Source organism: Anser anser (assembly GCF_964211835.1).
Source record: "Anser anser genome assembly, chromosome: 11".
In the NCBI taxonomy this organism is placed as follows: Eukaryota; Metazoa; Chordata; class Aves; order Anseriformes; family Anatidae; genus Anser; species Anser anser.
In genome coordinates this window covers 363,662-371,914 of record NC_139732.1, presented here as the reverse complement: position 1 = coordinate 371,914, position 8,253 = coordinate 363,662, and the positions used below count along the sequence as shown (strand labels likewise).

The 8,253-nt window shown below is 40.1% G+C and overlaps 1 long non-coding RNA gene across 1 annotated transcript; it reads left to right on the top strand.

Annotated features, from left to right (window-relative positions):
* The first annotated feature begins 261 nt into the window (after nucleotides 1–261).
* LOC310879964 lies at nucleotides 262–5,929 on the top strand. Its single transcript, XR_014571286.1, has 4 exons — nucleotides 262–463; nucleotides 978–1,131; nucleotides 5,162–5,357; nucleotides 5,884–5,929. It is a non-coding gene; the product is annotated as an uncharacterized lncRNA (long non-coding RNA).
* The last annotated feature ends 2,324 nt before the right edge of the window (nucleotides 5,930–8,253 follow it).

Here is an 8,253-nt window from a genome sequence, read left to right as displayed (position 1 = left end):
ACACTGTCGTCAACAGCAGCAGAAGCTTGTGTGCTGAACAGAGTTGTGTGTTGTTTGGAAGCTTTGAGTTCCACTCTGGTTTTTTTGTTTGTTTGTTTGTTTCTTTGTGGGTTTTTGGTGGCTTTTATTTTTTTCAGGGGCGGGGGGGGGGAGTTGTGGAGTAATTTTGAACATTTCTGTGGGATTTGACAAATCAAATTTAAAAGTTAATGTTCATTTTATAGTTCATGTTCAAACAGGATGGTTAACTGTCTTGTTTGTCTCACAGAGGGTCCAACACCTGTGACCAGTAGCAGTGCATCTGCATTTTCTGCTCCTTCTGGAGAATTTCTGGATTTAGACAAATTCAAGAAGCCCGAAGGAAGCTGGGATTGGGAGACCTGCTTGGTTCAAAACAAAGCAGAGGCCATGAAGTGTGTAGCCTGTGAAAGTGCAAAGCCAAGCACCAAAGCAGAGCTCAGAGGTAATACTTAATGATTAAAATGAGGATGCATATTCTGTGATTTATTTTTTGGTTTGCTCTGATTTTTTTTATTTTCTTACCTGTTAAGCACAATTATTTTTTCCTTTGAGGTGTGGCAAAATTATTCGTTTTTCCTGTAGGAATATTGCCTAGATAACTTCTGTTTCCACACTTTTCCCCAAGAATAAGTTTATCCTTTTTAGAGAAAAGCTTTCATTAATGACGTGCTTGTTCTTTACATGCCCTACACGTTGTTCATTTGGAGTTCAGACTAAAAACATGATCTGTCAAAGAAGTTCGTATACTTTTTAAAGCCAGGTGGTGGGCAGAAAACACAGTTGTGAAAAGTTTTATGTAGAGAGGAAGCATGGGGTTTTCTTGTTTGTTTTACTGTTTGGTGGGTTGTTTGTTAAACAGTTTTGACTGGAAAGATCAGGACTAGAATGTAGTTCAAACCTTCACGTACTGCAGATACACCGTGGGTTACGGACTTGACATTCACTTATTTCTGCAGGTTTTGGTGCTGCGGCTGCGTCCACAAAATGCTGCCTTGCCATCATTTACATTCGGTGTTCACTCAGAGTGTTCAGGTGCAGAGTCTGCAGCTGCCTCACAGTTTATTTTGGGAAGGACAGAAGAGAAGCAGTACTTGCAAACCAGTACTTCAGGTAAACAGAGTATCTTTTGTCTTCACTTGTGCGCTTATGTCCATCAAGTAAGACCTCTGAAACCATACTAGAAAAAATCTGCGGGATTTGATATGTTCATGTACTAGAGCTTTAGAAAAAGTTTAATTCCTATATGCAGCATGTCTTCTGTCCTGGTTATTGATACGTACGCAATTAGTAGCAATCCCTTTTTTGATCTCAACACTAGGTTTAGACAAAAAATTGCGACACCTTAAGGAACCTGTCCTGCATCTCATACAAGCACAGAAGTTGCAGTGTCTCAATGCTAGCAGTACAGTTGGTGGTAAAATCTTTAGTAGGGTGAAATAGAGGCCTCACACCTTTCAGAGAAAAAAAGAGATTATTCCCACGTACTTGCAACTATGCTGCAGAGTGTACTGCTGTTACTCTAGTGCTACAAAGGTCCAAAAATCACTGAACAGTTATTAGCCAGTTTTGTATTCCTTTAATTTGTTGAAAGACTGCAGTAGAGGATTGAAGTTTTTATTGAGGATCACTGTGTGGAAAAATTCTGATTGTTAAATGTCATTTGTATGACTTAAGAACCGCGTTTTGGAGTACAGAATTCAGTATTAATTCCAGAAGGGGTAAGGGAAAGGACATTAGCTAGTAATCCCGAACAAAAGCAGTGTATAGAGCTATACTGATTTTAATCGCAGTATTCTTACAGTTGGTCTGTTACTGAACAGATATGTTTTGGGGAGATATGGTGGCCAGGGAGGCGTGTGTGTTTGTGTGCTTCCTCTTCTAGTTAAGGTTCTGGGGTTTGGTTTAGTCAGGAAAATTCGATGAGACACCTTGTGTAAAAGGAAATGTTAACCAGCATTTTTCAACACGGTGTAGTCCCTTAAAAGTGTCGTAGATGAAAAGAGGCCATAAACGCTGGGGGAAAAAGTTAGTGGGAAACTGAAAGCAGGATCACATTCAGTAGTGAGAGAGCAGCAGCCTAGGGAAAGCTGATGAATGACTGTAACAGATAGTTCTATTTTAAGTGTAAAACAACACTCAGTACTTTATAATGGTGGTCTTACCAGAGGGTTCTTCTCCATGGCTCCTAAAAGCACGTCTTGAAGGCATTCGAGTGCAGTGAACTTAAGCTGTAAGAGTTGGGCTGGTAAGCTTGGCCTGATTTGAAGCTGTAGGCATGGGGCTATAATTTCTGAACAGGCTACAAAAGAAACTGTACCACTGTGCTTTTCAGTGCTCCGTTTAGCAAAGCCATCAAATTGTTGCAGGCAATTGATGTTGTTCTTCTAAGAGCACCTGAAAGATATTTTTGTTTGAAGAGTTCAGAGGTACCGGTTAATACTGGTTCAGATAATTACAGCCAGCTCTTGGTGTTTGTGACCAATAAAGTTTGTGGCTCCAAAAGGAGTGGGTTAGTGCTAACTGATTAACTGCTGTATATGCAGAAATATGGAATCTGATTACTTACGCAGAGAGCACTTAAAATGTATTGTTTTGCTGGCTCTCAGTGAGTTGCATCTTAATGCTACCAAGGAATAAGCTTTTTGCTTCTGGCCCAAGTTTTTTAATTTGGTGAAAGCCTTTTCTGTGCACGTGCACATGCCAGAGAGGTTGCTTAAGTAATAGAAGCTATAGTAGCTGCTATCTTCTGTTTTTTGTAGAAGACAGAAACTGAATTCGTTAGCTTTGTAACTGTTATGCATACCAGAATTGGTTTTCTCCCTTTTGAAAATAGTAGAGGGTATGCCTATGTCAGATTTGGTGAGCAAGGTGATCAGATGAGGGCACTGCAAGACTGCCAGAACGCACCAGGTCTGGGGGGAAAAGGAATCCGGCTGAGCATAGGAATTTCTAAAAGGTAACCAAGGAGTTGTGCATTGATACAGTTATTCTAAATAATCAGATTCTTGTAGCTCTGCCTTTGGAAAGTCTGTGGCCCTTGCTGTAGTGGCTGTACACACGATGCAGTCTACAAAACCAGAAATGCAGAAGTCCTATGTTTTGACTCCCTGGATTCATCAACCTGCTTCAGGATGGCTGGGGGAATCCAACTGTTAAGTCTAGCCAGACAGCGCAACTTGGGCTTAGCTGCCATTGTAACCAGCCTTGTTTCTCAACAGTAGCAAAGCTGAATGCATTGGTAAATATTTTCAGGTTTGGGCCTGCATAAGGTAGAAGGGACAAGAAGTGGTTTTATATGCTAGGGAGTTCTTGTTCTTAGAGCTTTCCCTCTAGTTTGAGAGAAGCACATAACTAGTTTTATAGTGGGTTGACAGGAAAGAAGTGGGGGGGAAAAATGGGAACGCAGGGAGATAGCCAAAGGCGTTATTACTAGAACAGGTTTAGAATGCTATTCTTTGCTTTTCATGAGCTTAGGGCAATGGGGAGTTTAAAGCTTAGCACTTCCTGAGAGGGTTTCTTACTCTACTGGCTCAGTTCTATCACTTATTTAAGGCAATTCAGGTCTCTGAACGGTTAAAGAATTGATACCAAATTTGATGAACTCTGATCCAGGATACTGACAAAACAGGACTTCATATAAACAATTTCAGTATGTTCATGAGGTTAGCTTGTGTGTTCTGTTAAATAGTAAAAAATGACACTTCTGTTTCTGTTTACCTAGCATAATTCTGCAAATGTTGCCTCCTTCTGCTTTAGAATGGAAATGCTCTTCTCCAAGAGAGCACTGTCCAAAATTCTTTGCCAAAATTTTTTGATTAAATTAATATTGTTTTATTTTGAAAACAAGAATAAGCCACAAACATGTTTTCTTGCTTCGGCTATCCAGAAGAACGTCAACAGTATTTTCAGATTTTCCTTCCCTACACAACTGTATGTAGGAAGAGTGCAGTTGGAAGCAGAAGACCTAAGATGATGTATCTTCTGTTTGTTTACTACAGTAACAAGACAATGGATTACCTCTTTATTAGAACTTGTGTAGCTTTGCAGTATTGAAACAAATGTAGGTATTAAAATACACATCAGTAATACGTTTCTGAATGGCTGAGTACCGTGCTCTCTTAGCATTGAAATACCCAGCCATTGGATTAGTTTGTCCCTCATGTTTGCTGAGTTTGGAAGCTATTTCAGAATGCCTTCAGCTTGTATTCTTCCCCAAAAGCATAGAACTCACTTCTCTGCATCCCCAATTCAAGTCAGAGAAACTGGGCACTGCAACCACAGGAGGTCTGCCTGTACAGAATCAGTGAAGACAAGTCTAAACAGCGGATTTTTTTGAATATGCAGCTGGGTTATCTGAATGTTCTTTATGCAGTGTACCTCAGTTTTAGTACAGATAGCACTTGTCTTGGTTCTTGTCATTAGTCTGAAGCTGCCCCTGAGAAAATCTTGAAAGGGAAAGTAGTGAAAGCTAATCAGCTGGCCCTTTCTTCTTAAGAACCAGTGTATTTTGTAATTCTCCCACTAATAATAAGGCGTCATGCTGGAGAATCGCGATTGTGTTGTTAAGCAAGACTGACTTCACCTGAGCGGTATAGTTGGCAGCTGTTGAATGTTTAATGGACTTTAAACAAACAAAAAAACTGAGCAGGTGGAGGTAGACATGGCAAACTGACAGGCGGCGTCAGATGCTTCTTTGAAATGGATAATCTGACTCTATTCACTTCTTTCTGGAAATAAGATCTAGTAATTAACCAAACAAAAGATAGAAGGGTTAAGACTGCATCTTTAAAGCAGCTGTGCTTGATAAATGTCTCTGGTCTTAAATCAATCTTTAGCAAAGCACAGAGACTTAGCAGCAGCTTGCTTATGCCAACGCTAAAAATACTTGATGTGTACAGGTAACCATGTCAAGGCTCTGGAGTTAATCCATGACAACAATTCCTTCTGGTATTGGCAAAGGTGAGGATGCTTGCTTCTATAGAAATGAGGTTTTGAGCTGTGACTTAAGCTGTCACTTAGGTGACTGTTTAGGAAAGCTTCCTTTTAAGCTTTGAAGTACGTAAGCTGACAAATTGTTTAAGTTCAGAACTGGGTTTACAGTCTCTTGTTCTCTGACTGTATGCAACTTCTCATGTTTCAGACTGAAAGCAGAATTGCAGCGGTACCAGTCATACAACTATAATGCTTATTGCCAAGATTACCAGAACTACCACTCGCAGAGGAGTTAAGATGCTTACGCTGACTACAACTACAGCTCCTATGCTCCCTATGACAGCATGCAAGCTGTTGGAGACTGCTCTTTAGGAGATTCTTTAATGGCTCCAGCTGTTTTTGAGGTAAAGATAGTGCACGCTTGCTGTAAAGAAAATATTTCACAGATAATACGTTGTACAGATTTGTGTGAATCAGCAAAAAGAATCCGAAGTTGAAAACATGCTTTCTGCTTAGTGTGAAGTTAAAAGAGCAGATTCCATTCAGAGGTGTTTGTATTTAAGTGCTTAAATAGTAAATCCATAGAATTAGTGATTTATACACCATTATTTGTTCACACATACCAAAGAATGGTTTTGACAGCATAATTGCGTACGCTTCTTCTGTTCCTGTTCTTCTGATTTGCTTTGCTTAAAGCAAATTAAACAGTTGTTGTAAGTGGTCTTATCGTGGTCAATGTATTAGTTGTGACCTCCGGAGGTCCCTTCCAACCTGTACTGTAATATTGGCTTTCTTCTAAAAATAAGTAGATAAAATGCCATCTATCCTTGTAGTTGTAGGAAGAAGGAATGGGTTGAGACTGCAGCACTTTGAATCTGTGATGCTTTCTGAAATGAGTTATGATTAAACTTAGCCTTTTCTGTCTTTCAGGAATCTTCAGTTATGACTGCAATCGGTGATGACCTAATTACTGACGGTAATAAGGGTTCTATCATTGTCACTTGAGTTTAGCCATCCTTGTGCCTTTTAACAATACAAGCCAACCTCTACTGGATGAAGAACATCTTGAAAATTCAGCTGAGGTCAAACCTCTGTGGGGTTGATCTGCAATCAGCTGGGGTTTTAAAGCTGATACAGCATACACTGACCGCATCAAGTAAAACGGGACACTGTCAATGCTTCGCAGCAGGTTTCTTGTACCTGTGCCTTCATTCCCATTTGAAAATGGTCTAAGACAGAATTTTGTTCTTTGTATTGGTTCCGCTAAACAGATTTTATATTAGAAACTCAGTAATATGCAAAAGCTTTGTTCTCCACCCTGAGGTAAAAGCTTATGTTGCAGATTCCAAAAGGAGGATTCAGCTTGCACTTACAAATACGGTACAAAACATATTTGTGTCCTGGAAGGTTTGCAAAGTTCCTCACGTGGAGGCATTTTGTGTTAGTGTTTAGAAACTATCCTATGTAACGTGTATTGCCGTAGAAGTGAATTAAATGACTCTTGGGAGGGTTTCATGGCTGATTATCCGTAAACGTTATCTTTACTATCTTAAACATTGTCTTTGTCTTTATCTTGAAAGACAGTTCTAGTCCCAGCCTTCTAATATACAAATTCCCAAAAGTTGGAGTTGTGAGGCTCAAAATTTTAGAGGACTAAATACCTCACTAAAATTAGTAGATCTAATAGCTTATTACACTTAGCTTAAAATACATTTTATTAGCCATTTCACGTGAAGTTTTTTTGTGCGCATGCCTCAGATTTGATACTTGGACTTACCAGGCTTTTATTTTCAGATCCACAGCTCTACTTGGATGTTGATGAAATGAACAGACAATTCACGGAGACAAGCGAAGAACTCTACGATTCACTCATGAATTGTCACTGGCAACCTCTGGATACGGTCACTTCTGAAATCCCCTCTGCTATTTAAGTGTCTTCTAGAGCATGACCGTTAGGACCAAAGTGCTAAAACTACATTTCTTCTACATTATTCTAGCTCATAAGTTTTAAAGCACAATGATAGGTTGGGTTTTTTTTGCTATGCTTTTGACAGTTTCTGTAATCTTTTTGTTCATCACTCCCTTCTTGGAGCATCATGAAGTCATGTAAATATTCGAGAAATGTAAAGAGGTAAATGGGGTCTAAAGATAGACTTGCCTGTGTAAATAAAAGATTTGTTTCTGCAAACCTGCCAGCAAGGGATTTTACTTGTACCTGTGTGCAGCACGTTCTCTTCCGGCTTATGGAATTTAACAAGGTAGTAAGGGTATTTCATCTGTCTTTATTTTTATATGGGCATTAGGACACAAGCAAAATCTAGCTTCCCCTTGTTTTCCTGGTTCCTTAGGTAAGCGACATGTTGGGGGCAACATAAACCATAATTGCTGTGATGGCAGGTAAGAATCCAATTCTTTTTTATGGCTTAGTGTAGTCAGTGAAAGCAGTGGTCCTAAGCTGCATGCTGTTCTTAAATGTAATGCAAATTCTCTTTTGTGACTCCTCAGTACTTCCAGGTTACTTGTAGCTGATCACCAGCAACTGCTTCTGTTAGCTATTAGCTGTTGGGTTTTTGCTAGGAATACTTTCAGTCCTGAATTGAAATGATGACATCCTGAAACAGAAGAGGCTCTTGGAGTATTGTAGGAAGCACATTCTTCCTGGTTCTAGTGCAGGTGTAGACGTAGGAGGAGACAGAAGGCAAAGAACCTCACATAGGTGGAGGGGGTGAGGTGGCATCACAGTTAGAGCTGTTGCAGTTAACTCTTCCCAAAGCATGAAAGCAACGTGGCTGGGAACAGGGATTTGTTGGGTTGCTTCTTTGTGTGAGCCAGGGAGTCTTTTGAGGGGCAGATTAATAAGAATATGACACAAGGTAGAGGTGGAATAGATGAAGCAAAGAATTTGGGTGGGAAAAGGGTTGCTTGTACGTGTCTATGGAATTGTTTCAGGGGACTGAGCTGGGGCAAATTCAAGATAATAGATGCAGCCTCCTTGAATTTGGATGGCAGTGCTGAAGCTTCAAAACCTTACAAGCTTTGATGCCACTTCAATTGTAGTGCATAGCTGTGGTACTTGAGCTCAGAAGTGCAAACCGCACAGGATTTTTTTATCTATTTTCTTCAACGTGAGCAGCAAAACATCTTCCAGGAATGTGCCTGGGTGCTACGCTGCTTTGACACGGCTTGCTTTGCATCACCAAACACAGTAGTTAGGTTGCATCGAGTACTTTGTGGAAACATTCATTGTGTTGTCACCCAGAAATGGGATGCTACAGATATGTGTTGGCCCGGCAGTATCAG